At 43.4% G+C, this 14,760-nt stretch overlaps 1 protein-coding gene across 2 annotated transcripts in view; it reads right to left on the minus strand.

The window, feature by feature from the left end:
* The window catches only part of SCAF8 (SR-related CTD associated factor 8), a 1,763,249-nt gene that overhangs the window by 1,499,385 nt on the left and 249,104 nt on the right, over positions 1–14,760 (minus strand). The window lies entirely within an intron of this gene.

A 14,760-nucleotide genomic window follows, 5' to 3' on the forward strand; every position in this document is an offset into this window, starting at 1 on the left:
CTTCGCTTATGTCTGAATTTACTGCTCTTTGTCTCTCCCGCTCTCCCAATTCTATCCTGCTCTCTCTCACGAGCCTTCCATCATTTCCTATCTCTAACCTGTGGTCCCAATCTACCTCGCGCCCTCTCCCCTCTTTGTGCCCGCTCCCTTTCTCGCGTCGCCACCTCTTCCATCATTGTACCTCGCTGTCCCTGTCTAACCTGCAGTCCCAGTCTACCTCGCGCCCTCTCCCCTCTTTGTGCCCCGCTCCGTCGCCACCTCTTCCATCATTGTACCTCGCTGTCCCGGTCTTTCTCGCGCCCCCTCCCTTCCAGGTCGCTGTGTCTCCTTCCCTGTCAGGCCTCTTCTTTCCTCCCGGTGTCTGACATTTGAGGGTCGCTAATGAGCGCCTCCGCAGTCCGGCTCTTACTGATCCCTCGGAAGCTGCCGCGGGGTATGGGATCCTTTCCCTGCAAATAATTAATTTAGCTACGTGTTGCGTAAGAGCCTAAAAGGCTTTCTGCTGCTACCGTGCTGCTTGGCGGCCATTAATATTATATCAGGGCCGGTGCTGTTGCTGTAGTGCAGTTTCATTAAAAATGTGATCTGTAGCTTTAAACATGCAGCTTTCCATGCAGAATTATGCCAAGTAATTCTTGGTCTGCAAACTCGTAATTGCGTACAGAGATTCCCGTCGGTACCAGAAATTCAGAACGCCTGGAACGGCTGCATATAGTTCCTCAATACTTTGTCCATTTCTAATAGTTGTGTTTCATCAGCTTTTAAGAGTAGCGTTCGGGCCACTCCTCCCCCCCCCCCCCTTCTTATCTAGTCTCCTTCTAGGCCACTTTTTCCATTTTGCTTGGACATTTGATCCTCGTCTTTTGGCTGCCTCTTTCTCTTCTTAATAATTATACTATAATATAATACTTGGATTTGTATAGCGCCGCTAATAACCCGTGAGGGTCTGTAGGCGCTGTCCGTAGGCAGGGGGAAGTGATTTGCCCAGAATCACAGGATGTTGAGCACACGACGAGACTTAAACCTGGATCTCTCAGCGCCCAAGTCGGCTGCACTAGCCGTTAAGCCACACCCTCCCCCTTCTGAACGTAGCATTTGGACCACTTCTTTGTCATTGACTCGACTCTGGAACACGTCCAGGGCCGGACTGGTATTTTAAAACAGCCCTGTCAAAAAGTATAAACTTAGACCCCATGTGCACCAAGTGAGTAACCCCCAGCACATTGCTCAGTAGGATTTTATGTAGGATAATTTTGGAAAAGTGAAACCAAAAGGTGCATGTTAACTGCTCAATTTTTCAATTATATTTGCCACTTTTACTGACTGCTCCGAAAGGGATTCAAATAAAGATTCCAGTACATAAGTGTTTACCACAGTACCGTGAAGCGCTATTTCTACACAGCTTTTAATCATGCATGCCATGTGCCTGGTGAGAAAAAGGACCTATTTGCTGTTACAGTTATGAGAGGTTTTCTTTTAATGCTTCCATTCAAAAGACTTTGAAGCTCATCTAACAAGCATTGAAAATGCAACAGGTCTCGCATTTACGCGAGGAAGCTATTGGCATTGTGTAAATGACAATGCCTTTTATTTTATGTTTTAAAAACCAAAACATAAATAAAATTTACAATGCCAATAGCTCAAATTCCCGTAAATGCGAGACCTATTGCATTGCAAATGCTTGTTCTATTTTGCAGGGGAGACCTCCAACTGATTATATATATAGATATATATATATATAACACCACAATCCCGTCACTCCAACTTCTCGGATAGCAGGTACAGACCACACTGTGCTTGTAGATTCATAAAGTGCTTTTTATTGCGTGAAGAACAGCATGACGCGTTTCGTCGGTGTTCCCACAGCCTTGATCAGATGGCACGCTAAGACCATTTACAGCCTATATAGTGACGTCAATCAACCCAGTACCCTTTCAGCCTATTGCAGCATACCATGGAAATAAACAACAAACTACAACGATCGGGAGGAAAACATAAACCAACTAGGTAAGGAATTCCTAAAAAGATATACAAAACAAATAGCTATATATTTAATTCTTTTATAAAACCTAAACAGATGAAATGCAATATAATTACATCACTCCAAAATGTTTTTGTTTTCTCGCAGATCTCAAACCATAGTGTTCTGTAATGCATATAACGATAGACAATAGGCTGATGTAGTGAACTATACCATAAAGTGCGAGTGCAAAACGTTAAAAAGGAAATCCTGAAAGTGATTTTTCCTTTCTCGAGGCCGCTATTAAAGTCATAGTCAGGCCTGGGTGATAAAATACAAACAATAAAATGCTAGCGGGAGACCGTAGCGGTATAACCCTTGTATCACTTCATAAAATTACACCTGTTGGATGATACATGCGTTCAGAGGCATGGGGACATACTGCGGTTGCCTCTCAACTAAGAATAAGCACCACAAATGGATAATCTCTGCCGCCTCAGATCAATTGCTATTAATGCATAAAATTAATAGAACGCAGTCTAAATCACATGGTTTCAAAATAACCAGTCATCAAAGAATCAATATTGGTGACTATATAATTTCTCCTTCTGCTTCTTGCCCATATAGACTTGTCATAAAAAAATTGCATACGATGAACAGTACTAATAATATTTAGTATTAAAGTGCACGTGCAATATGACAAATAAGTTACACAAAATTAAATATTGCATAAAGTAGGGGCTATTCGGAACTGGGAGTACAGACACATAATGTCACAAAGTGCACTGGTGAAAATGGGCATAGTAGCAAAGAACTATTACGAAGGGTAGAATATCCAATACATAAAGTGCAAGTGCATATGCAGGTAAAGAATATCAAACCAACCGCATAAATTCAGATACGGAGGACTTCTCTCAGACGACTCCCCCCTCATATAGAGGGACGGGTCAGATGGTGCAAATGAATGGATAAAAATGTAGCAACTAAAAACCATCTAAAAATCCAGCACATAAACCCCGTAAAAACCAACAGGTTAAAACCAAGGCAAGGGCCGGCTAAAAGAACGGCTAAAAGAATGCCAACACTAAAATCCACCCATAAAACATAAGTACATAAATGTCAGAGAAAAAATACCATAGTCTCATAAAAAGTTGTGCAAATCCTCCCCTGTATTAAGCCAGTTGGGCATTTTAGTATCGAGTAGCAATATATAATGGGATTCCAATTGCCTTAGTTTCTTTTCCCTATGCCTCCTCTTTGGGATTTTGGTACTGCATCAATAACAAAATAGCTCAAGTCTTTTCAGTTGTTATGATGAACTAATTTGAAATGGCGAGCTACAGGATAGCTTGGGTCCGAATTAACGATAGCACGTAGATGTAAAATACGTGAAAATACCTGTTTTTTAGTGCTACCAACATATTGTAACTTGCAAGAACATTCCAGTATATATACTGCGTGATCTGTCTTGCAAGTAAAAAAGCCTTTTATTTTAGTAGGGGTGGTTTCAAAAGGCATTGAACTCGGACGTGTTGGTACCAAACTTACATGCTCTCCACGAGCTGCACTTGAAGAAACAAGTACGCTTAGACAACCAAGTACTAGATATTGTTACCTCAGGGCTAGTTCTAACCAAGGCATCCCTCATAGAGGGCGCACGTCTAAAAGTAATCTGAGGAAGGTCAAGCACTCATTGGGACATAGTAGATCCGTTTTAAAAATAGGCCAGTTCTCATAGATTACTTTTCTTAACTCCCTGTCTTGGCTGCTAAAGGTGGTTATTAGACATACAGGGTCTTGATAGTGGGAAGTAGCACTGAAATTGGATTTGTACATGGCCTTATTGGTCACAGTTCCTAAATATTCCTCAAGGCTCAAGTTGTTAGCTTTAACTAATGCTGTTTTCAAGTCATTAATTCTATAACGGCGGGCTGAAAATCTTTGGAGGCAGTCAGTATGGCAAACAGCAAAGTCTGCATCAGAACTACAAATTTACCTTATGCGGAGAAACTCTCCGTAAGGTATGCTTTTTAGGAGATGCTTAGGGTGGGAACTTTGAGCATGAAGCATAGAGTTGCCCGCAGCACTCTTCCTGTGGAGCTTGGTTTGTATAGTATTGTGATCTATATACAGTTCAACATCAAGAAATTGGACAACTCGGTTACTGATTTGGGCTGTAAACTCTAAATTGAGCGTGTGGTCATTGACACTTTTCACAAATTCATTAGCTGAATCAACTGACACATTCCAGATGATGCACACATCATCTATGAATCGCCACCACCGAATGACATGCGTTTCATACAGCTTCCTGTGGATGTGCCGGAGGACATGCTCCTCCCAAAAGCCAACGTGCAAACACACATACCTGGGGGAGAAGCAAGTCCCCATAGCTACACCACGCAGTTGCTGGAAGAGCTCATTATTGAACATAAAATAATTATTGTTCAAACACAATTCAATCATGCGTAACACCATTACATTATGTTGATAAAAATTAATACTCCTTTTTTCCAGATAAAATTTGACTGCATTAAGTCCATCGTTTTGTTGTATGCTAGTGAGCATATATCCATGACTATGAATAAATAGTCCTCCGGCAACACGATGGATTGCATGATGGATAAGAAATGCCCAGTATCTTTGATAAAGGATGGTAGCTCTTCAACGAATTTGTGTAGAAAATAGTCAACATACTTCGATATGGCTTCAAACAAACTTTTTTGGGCTGATATGATGGGTCTACCAGAAGTAGGTACCACTAGTTAATGCACTTTGGGGATAAAGTAGAGAACCGGTTTAATAGGAGAATCAACCTTCAAGAAGCGGGGTTCATTTTTGTTGAGTAAGCCATCCCTTTTCCATTGACCTAGTTCTTTGTGGACCAACTCCTTCACTTGCCTCATGTCATTGGTAGTAGCTCTTCTATAACGTGAGGCATCATTGAGGTGACGATATGCCTCTTCTAGGTATTGGTTTTTAGGCCACAGTACTACATTGCCTCCTTCATCTGCCTTGGCTACGATTATATCGGCATTCTCCTTTAAATTCTGCTGAAGTGCTGAATATTATTTATCTCTAAATGTGCGATGTTTAATTGTTTTCAACACTTTGCGATTAGGAGCTTTTAGATCATTGATAACACATTTACTGAAGATGTCAATGGCATCTTTTTGCATAAGTGGGATAAAAGTCGAGGTAGGGCGAAAAGGACTTGCAGGGGGTAGATTGCCAGTGGTACCCAAATTAGACAGCTCCTCTTGTGTAGTGTAATCCTTTTCCGCTAAATTATCGGCAAGAGCATGAATGGTTTTCAGAGTGGAAATGTCCGATACTTGTAATACCATACTCTGTTTATCAGATGCCTTAACCTTAGAAGCGATAATATTTGCTTTGCTCAATTTAAAATGTTTAAGCAGTTTTAATTTCCGGATAAACTTGAAGACATCAATTCTACTTTGGACATATTTGAATTGATTAGGAGGACAGAAAGATAATCCTAGCGATAATAGCTGTGTTTCAGCAGCGGTCAGTGTGATGGAAGATTAATCACAGTATTATCTGGTGCATGTCGATGATTCGCAGTTCTTTTTCGCATTGCGCCATCTGGCCCGGTTGTTGCCGCCTGATTTTACATGTGTGCCTTTGCTTTCTGCATTCATTGCTCCTTCTACGCCTCTCTTCGCCTGGGTACTTTGCAGCAATGTTTGGTGGCGGTCCTCCACTAAAAAACCAAGCTCCTCCAATGGTGAGAAGCTTGTTGGGATCGTGGAAGACGCATTACTAGGTAAAAGAATATCAGGGCCTCTCGCAGCAAGCAGGCGTAGCGTCGATCGGCCGGACATCGCATTGAGCGATTGCCACAACGACTCAGTAGGACAGCCACGCCCCCCGTCATCGAATCAGGCAGAACTTTTGTGGAGATCTCTGAAGCCATCAGCAGATGGTCAGCGTTAACTACGGAGTCGGAGGACCCCGCATATCGATTTCATTCTGCGGTAAGGAGACACGCTTATGCCAGAGACATTGACGGGTTGGGGGATAGTTTCTTTATTTACTTTATCCAAGACAAGCCCGCAACATCATGGGTGGTTACAACAACGCCATAATTCTCACCAGTAACTATGTCAGCCCAAGACACGCTGCGTGACCGGGAGGCTGCAGCAGAGGAGCTTTTTGTGAATTTGCCAACCATTAACCGGGCAATTGATAAAACATCAGACAGCAACAACGTCAATGATATAAGGGGACTGTTAAGAAAATTTGAAAAACTACAGCGCAATGAAATAACTAAATGGTGGGAGAAAAAATCCCTCGATAAGTATCGGGATGTTGGTAGAGTGCCATGGGGTTTGCGGGTGATGATAACTCCAACATTTGAAAATACGCACCCAGACATGTTGGCAGAATGGGCCTCAAACAATCAATCTCCAGGCATCCATGAATATGGTGAATATTCTAATCAAATATGCGGAGATTGATAGGGATGCTATCATTAAAGAGATCGATGAATTAATTTCAATCCTTGAGGCCAGCGAACAAAAAGAAATAATTAATAAAGGTCGAGCGGACATTGTGTCGAGATTAAAAAACCATGAAGCTGTAATAAAACTCGCAAAGCCTTTACGTTTGCCCGGGATCGGGATGATTACATGTCCGACAGGGTATTCACTTTTTCGCGCAAATTTGACAATGTCAAAAAGAATGCATTAACTGAACAAATGAAAGCGCAACCGGCACCTGGTGAGAGCGGGAATAATTCTGTTCAAGTGGATTCTGACTCTCTGACCAGTTATGATTCAGAGGATGGTGCTAGCAGCGCACCCGTGCAAGGTAATATAGAGGAATCCATTAAACACACGTTGGGGGAACAACTGAGTTTTTTAACAATGGACAGGCGAGCCACTTTGCGCCCAAGGAATAAACAAAACACCGTGCCGGCAGCCCCAGTCAATCCCGGAGGGAGAGGCGCAAGCGGTGGCTCTACCACCGTCAACAGGGGCAGAGGATGGTGGAGGCGCAATCGTTAACACAGCAAGACAATACCATCATCAATCTTACTAATACCACTCTAACTACAGCCGAAAATCAGCTGCTAACTTTGGGCTTATCCTATTGCCCTGAATCAAAATTTTCATACAAACAATCTCGGGTGGACATATACAAATTCATTCGTAAGATGAAACTCAGAAAATTCTTCCAACTGAACAAACCTCCTATTAAAACAGGGAGTAATACTGCTAGTACATCCAATCTGACAGCTGCTGACATTTCCACTCAGTGTTGTACAGTCCCTTGACAATGATGACAATGATACTGATTTAACTGATAACATGGATGGGACTTCTGGATTGGGGGTTAATTTAGGAATGGCGTCTGTTAGTCCTTTTGGCCCTTAATCGACTTTTATCCACTAATGCCCAAAGATTGTGTGGATGTTTTCAGTGACATGGTTGTGGAGGATTTGAAAAAATTGCGTACTACTGTAAATACCAGACATAAAAAATGTAACTATCGAGCTAGAAATTATTGGGCTCGGATTATTAAATTACGTAACAAACATGATGTTGTGATGAATGCTGACAAGGAAGGCAACATAGTTTTGTGGCCGAGGGCTGATTACTTAAGGGAAGCAGATCGCCATCTAACAGATACTAATTGCTATGCCAGAGCGAGTAAGGCAGATTTGAATCAGGTGAAAGATACTGTTATGAAGAGTTTACTATCATAGAAGAGACAGAGGCTTCTGACCAGAAAAAATAATTTCTTTTTTTGAAAAATGATTTTCCTACCATCCCCATCATGTACTTTATTCCTAAGGTGCATGAGGGAGTATCCCCCGTCTTAGCGAGACCAATAATTTCGGCCAGGAACAAGGTTTTAGAGGCTGTATCTAGATATGTAGACTACTTCCTTCAACCCCACATGTTCAATCTGCCTTCATTTATAAGAGACACTGGGGATTTTTTAATGAAAATCAACCAAATTGAATGGCATAATGATTGGTGGTTAATAACATTGGACATAACATCATTAAACACATGTATTCATAATTTACAAGGTTTAGTTGCTGTGAAACACTTCCTTGATAACCGTAACATTGGCTTACATGAACATAACAACATGTTACTCCAAATGATAGAGCTATGTCTATACAACAATTTCTTTTTGTTCAATAAAATTCCCTATAAACAACTTAGGGGAGTTGCGATGGGGGCGTGTTTTTCTCCCACCTATGCCGGTCTTCTGGTAGGGTGGTGGGAGGAGCACATACTCAAAGTGATACAAACAGGCCTGGGATGATCATGTGAAATACTATGGCAGATATATCGATGATATATTTGTCATATGGGATGGTACAGAACATGAAGCAAATCAGTTCATTTCATCCATCAATGACAACTCCATGAACCTCCAGTTTACAGCTACCATCAATAAGGAAAAGGTTGAATTTCTGGATGTAGAGGTATACATTGCTGACAATCACATACAAACTCGGCTACGTAGGAAGAGCACTGCTGGCAATTCCACCTTGCATGCCAGCAGTGCTCATCCACGTAATTTGATACCCAGCATACCATACGGAGAATTTGTCCGTATACGACGCATTTGTAGTCTGGAGTCGGATCTAGAGAGATGCCAAATGGAGGCTTTTTCTCGGTTTCTGGTCCGTGGGTATGCACATTCCAATTTACTAAAAGCTTTAGATAAAGCCAATTTCCGACCACGGGACCTTTGTCTTCAAACTAGGAAAAGCCTCAATGCTATAACTCCCAATGAACCTACATCTGAACCTGTTCAAACAATTCGTCTCATTACAACTTTCAGCAAACAAGAAAAATGTATTAGACACATTGTATATAAACATTGGCCTATTGTTCTGACGGATTTAACACTCAAATTCCTGTTGCCAGTACTCCCCAACATAACTTTCAGGCGGGCTCCTTCTATGAAGGATGCCCTAGTTAAAACATGCCCGGAAGTTATAACAAAAACTAATTGGCTATCCAAATCTGGTTTTTTTTTAAATGCTCATTGTGTCGAGCATGCAAGTTCGGCTTAAATATGTCCGAATATTGCACAGCTTTCAGTGACACTCCAATCCGTATAAAAGAACACTACACTTGTAGAACTGATTTTGCTGTATATCAATTACAGTGCACATGCCAGTTGAAATATATTGGCAGCACGAAGCTCCCGGTTTTTAATCGGATTCTCCAGCATTTGCGTGCTATTGTGAATTCAGATGAGAACTATCCAGTAGCACGACATTTCAAAGCAGTTCACAACAACAGATTGAGTGACTTGACATACTCTGTAATTGGGGCTGTCCCGCCTAATTTTCGGGGAGGCAACAGGGAGAAAAAGTTGAGACAGATGGAGTCTTCCTTTATACTCATGTTAGATACACGCATACCGCATGGATTAAACACCAGTGAAGACTTGCATCATTTTTTATAATGAATTTGCAAACAATAGATTCTGTCTCATGTACGATATATACCGTCAAAACTAATATAGCTAGCCATATCTATCTCTATAGGAATACAATTTCATGAATGCATCTAGGAACTTATTGTTTATAGAGATTAAGCTGTCAGTAGCAAAGTGTCAGACATTTGCTCAGTTTAAGACATTATCGCCTTATCCTTCTTGGTTTTATATATGCTTGATACGCATTTTGAACAACTTAGGAAATAGATCTGATATCCGTCAGCCATGTCACTCTGAAAGGCCATACATGATATGAGCAATATTCGCAGTTGATGCCCTCTGCTGCATTACCATTTTTTTAACTGTTTTTTTTATTGTCATGGGATACATTTTTGCACAACTTTAGCACTTTGCACAATTTGTTGCACAGGGTTTATAGAGACATTGGACATACAAGACTGCAATAACTATACATTTTTTATGTATTTAAATAATTTTTCGACATGTCTCAGATTTATACCATGATTGTCAATCATTAGATTGGATGTATTTACAACAAATAGCAACACATTTACAGTCTGTTAGTATACATTGACGAATAGGCAACATGAATCAGCAGGCACTTGCCTTGCATTTCTTTGGAAAATACGAGATGAGATATGCACTACTTGGGATATGAATAAATGGGCACTAGCCGCATTATTCTTTTGTTGTTACAGTTTTATTGTTGACAGCTGGATGATTGTAATTCAGTGCATAACCTTATTAGCATGGCTCTAAAAAATGTACATTGTGGCTAAGAAAGAGGAGTATGATTACAATCACATTACAGTTCCCGTTTTTAGGATTTGCTAGTAAGGGCATTTTTCTAAATACGATTCATTTACAACAAGATGTCTAAGCAGTACTAGGCAGACTTAACACGATTTACTGATATCTTTATTGAGAATGAAAATTGTATAAGTCAGTTATCATTATTTGTTCGTCTGTGTTTTTTTTTTTTTTAATGTACGTTTGCTTAATTGCATTCACGAATTGATTGGTTGTATCTTATTTAAAAATGGGAATCCGTCACCGGCGCGTCAGGTGATCAAGATGTCATCAGTGATGTCACTGACCATGTCATGAATGATGTAATATGTGACGTCATCAGCAGTGCATTGCGGGGGCGCGAGTTATAGTTAGCTGAACTAACTATAACAGGGGGATTTCTAGGGTTTTTTACGAGGGAAATGTCAAGCTAACTATAACGCCCCTGAAACCTATGGTTTTTTCAGTGAATTTCTAATGTTTTTTAAATGCCAATTCCTAACTATATCAGGCCTGAAACCTATGGTTTTTTCAGTGAATTTCAAAGGTTTTCTACATGACAATTTTGAATGTATTAATTGTTATACTGATTTTTTTTATACTGATTTACTACATTTTTTAAACGATTTCTTTTTAGATATATTTTGTTTATTACATTATAATTACATTATACATTACAATACAAAATATACTTTCTCAGAATGAATTACTTTAGTTTAAATACTTGGCAAAAAGGCAACAGACTTTTAAGTACAGTAGTTACAGTTGTTGCAATGGGCAACACAATTTCAAACACAAAGCAACATTAAGCTCAATGTGAATTTCAAATTAAATGCAATTAGTTACTTTATACATTACTTTTCTAACCACAAGACTGGTTCCTAGATTCAGTCCTTGGACATCTCCTGTAAACAGTTGAGTAAAAGCGCTTTGGTTACAGTAGTGATTTTTAAGGAATATTATTGTATTTTAAAAGTTGACACTTAGAAACTTTTTCCCATAGACTTCCCAATGTTATCCTATGGCAGAAAATTCACTTGGCAGGTAAGTAGTGTTATCGTTACTTTTTCTTACTCAGTGGTGGATCCTGGACACTTTGAAAATTTTCTGCTGAAAACCACAAAATGGATTCCTATGGAAGGAAATACAAGTTACTGGTAAGTACGCTTAGCATTACTTTTCAGGGTCAGTGCTGGGCTAAAAGATGCAGCACTGGGTTCTCTCCTGATAACAGGTGAGTAAATCGGAATTCGTAGTTCGGCTGATTTTAGAGGAATATTTGTACAATGGTGAAGGAAGGGGGAGGGGCCTGAGGTGACGTGTGCAAACACGCCCTGTGGCGCGTTTTAAGTTGGGGAATTAATTCCTCTTCAATCCGGAGGTCCCCTGGGGGCCAACTAGCCCACCAGGTACCTCCTGTATGCGCCAGGGAGCTGCATTGCAGAGAGGTATTCAGAGGCCGCGCCCCTTTTTACACACTCTGCAACACAGCTCCGTGGCGCTTACTGGAGGTACCTGGTGGGCTAGTTGGTCCCCAGGGACCCTCAGGATTGAAGAGGAATTAATTCCCTAACTTAAAAAGCGCCACAGTGCGTGTTTGCATAGTATCACCTCAGGCCCCGCCCCCTACCTTCACCACTGTGCAAACGCGCCCCGTGGCGCGTTTTAAGTTGGGAGATTAAGTCCCCTTCAATACTGGGGGTCCCTGGGGGCCAACTAGCCCACCAGGAACCTCCAGTAAGCGCCAGGGAGCTGCGTTGCAGAGGTGTAAAAAGGGGCGTGGCCTCATTACACCTCTCTGCAACGCAGCCCCCTGGCGCATACTGGAGGTTCCTGGTGGGCTAGTTGGCCCCCAGGGACCCCCAGTATTGAAGGGGAATTCGTCCCCCCTCTGCAAACGCGCCAGGGGGGCACGTTTGCAGAGTGATGAACGGAGGGGGCGTGGTCTCCGGCCAGATCACGTCGTTTTATTTTATTTAAGAAGGGGGGCTGTGTAGCCCCCCTTTTTCTTATTTTTTGGCCCTGGGGACCCCATCCCCCAGGGCCTGCCCCCAATTTGTTTTTTTTTATTCACAAAAAAAACAAAAACGGGAAGGGGGCGGCGTGGCCCCCCTCCCGAGGCCATAATTTGCCCTGGGGACCCAATCCCCCGGGGCATGGCCCTTTTTATTTTTTTATTTTTTATGGAGGGGGGCTGCGTAGCCCCCCCTGTGTGGCACATTTAGGCCCCGGGGACCCCATCCCCCGGGCCCGTTTTTTAAAATTATTTTTTTATTTATTTTTGGGAGGGGGGCCGCGTGGCCCCCCTCCCGGGCCACTACTGGCCCCGGGAACCCCATCCCCCGGGGCCTGGCCTTCACTTTGGGGACCGTGGGGGGGGGGGGGTCCCAATCCCCCCACGGCCCCGCCGGCTCCCTGCGTCCTGCGGGAGCAGGCATTGCTTTTCCACATGGGGAGCAGCTGACATGCTGCTCCCCGTGTGGAAAAGCAATCGTCTTTGGTATTTGGAAGAGCGAGCAGGTTTCCTGCTCTCTCTTCCAAATACCAAAGCAGTTTGCTATGGCAGGATGGTTGCCGCGAGGCTCCCACTCTGCCATAGCAAACAGCAGTGTCCCGGGGGTGGGCACCCCGGGACACTGCAGGAGCCGGCCCTGGAGGGTGGCGGTCCCCAGGGCCCCGATAAGGCTCCAGGAGGGGGTCCGCGCGGCCCCCCTCCCACTGAATTTTAAGCCCCGGGGGGGGGGGGGGGGGGGGGGGGTCCCCGGGCCCTCCCACTGAATTTTAAGCCCAGGGGGTGGTGGTCCCCGGGGCTTGGGGGTCCGTAACGGACCCCCTATTTAAATATTTAGAGCCCCGGTGAGGTGGAGGTCCCCGGGGTGTGTGGGGTGGCTCGAGCACACTGGTATATATATATTTTTTTTCAAAACAAGCCCCGGGGGGGGGGGGGGTGGCGGGCCCCGGGGCTGCGGGGGCCATGAGCCCCCCCGCATACATTCAGTTAAGCCCAGAGGGGTGGCGGTCCCCGGGGCTGGGGGGCCCCTCTAGGCCCCCCATTATGTTAAACACATTGCCCCCGGGACTTGGGCCCCCCCCCCCCGGGGGCTAAATAAAAACAAAGCGCGGGAGACCGCGCTTCGTTTTTTTTTTCCATTCGCGGGATGCGCGGACTCTACGCGCAACCCGCGATTTAAAAAAAAATTTTAAAAAAATGTTTTGGGGCTTGGGGGTCCTTGTGGGACCCCCTGAGCAGGCCTAGGCTTTGTCGCGTTTTGCATCTGTTTTTGTGCTGTCTTGTGCCTCGGTTCTACCGAGGCACAAGATGGCTGCCAACACTTCCTGATTCAGAGTGTTGGCAGCCAATGAGCATTCAGCTCGTGCTCGGGAGGGTTCGGGGAGGGTGCGGCGAGGATCCACGGATCCTCCCCGGCCATAGATATATATGTACTTTTAACTCTAATTTTCTCAGGAACTACTGAACGGATTTACACCATTTAAGCAAAAGGCACGAATCCGAACTGAGGACTACCTCTTTGCCAAATTTGGTGTCATTCTGTTCAGCGGTTCGGGCTGTAGCTGCGACAACCGATCCTATGGGAAATTGCATGGGGAGAACGCGTTTTGGGACCCCCCCTTTTTTCTCGGCCCCCACTTGACGGATCACCGCAAAACTTTCAGGGTAGGAGCGGAGCTGGCCAAAAGTTTGGAAAATTTCGCAAGGATTCGTCAACCGGCGCCAGACCTATTGGGAATAGAATGTTGCGGATTTCCTATGGAAAATAGGTCCTAACTATAACTACCTATATATATGGTTTTTTATATATATATATATATATATATATATATATATATATATATATATATATATATATATGATATTGTCAACAACAGCCGGGTGATAGTATGTTTTTTATGTCTATGCGCAGTTGGGTGCACGTCACCTTTAAAAAGTCACGTTCAGTTTAAGCGAACCATGTGATCAAGGCCGCTGAGTCGGTCGAAACGCGTCTGAACCGTATGATGTTTGTGGAGTAATAAACCGAGCACCAATCTTTGCACCAGCATATATGCGTCTGTGTCTTTTGGCAGTACCGGCTGGTACTACGGAAGGAGGATTTGATGTGTACGAGGAATCCACGTCTTCTCAGCAACACGGACCCCTCACGTTGAAGCAGGCCGACGGATTTGGAGTAGAGTTGGAGTTGTGCTCATTTATGAGCAATGTTTAAGTTGGCCCCCTGCATCCGGCATTGAGAGACTAACAGCGAGGCAAGACGGTGAAGTAATACAAGTCGGAGGACCTGGTTCTTCGCCGAGGAGCACGCAGTAAGTTTAGTTACGTGCCAAACAGCAGGTGTGAGGAGCTGGGTGACTGCCTATACACTATAACAGGCAGTGCTCGTAACTGACTCTTAAATAACACAAACATTGGTGTAACATGTCGAGCGATACTATTAGAGAACGTGAGATGGCAGCAGAGGAGCTGTTCTTAAATCTACCCGTAATGAAGCAAAGTGGTAAAACCAATACGAAAGAAAATTCGGAAAACGGGGATGTGA

This window comes from Triturus cristatus, chromosome 6 (assembly GCF_964204655.1).
Source record: "Triturus cristatus chromosome 6, aTriCri1.1, whole genome shotgun sequence".
Taxonomy (NCBI): Eukaryota; Metazoa; Chordata; class Amphibia; order Caudata; family Salamandridae; genus Triturus; species Triturus cristatus.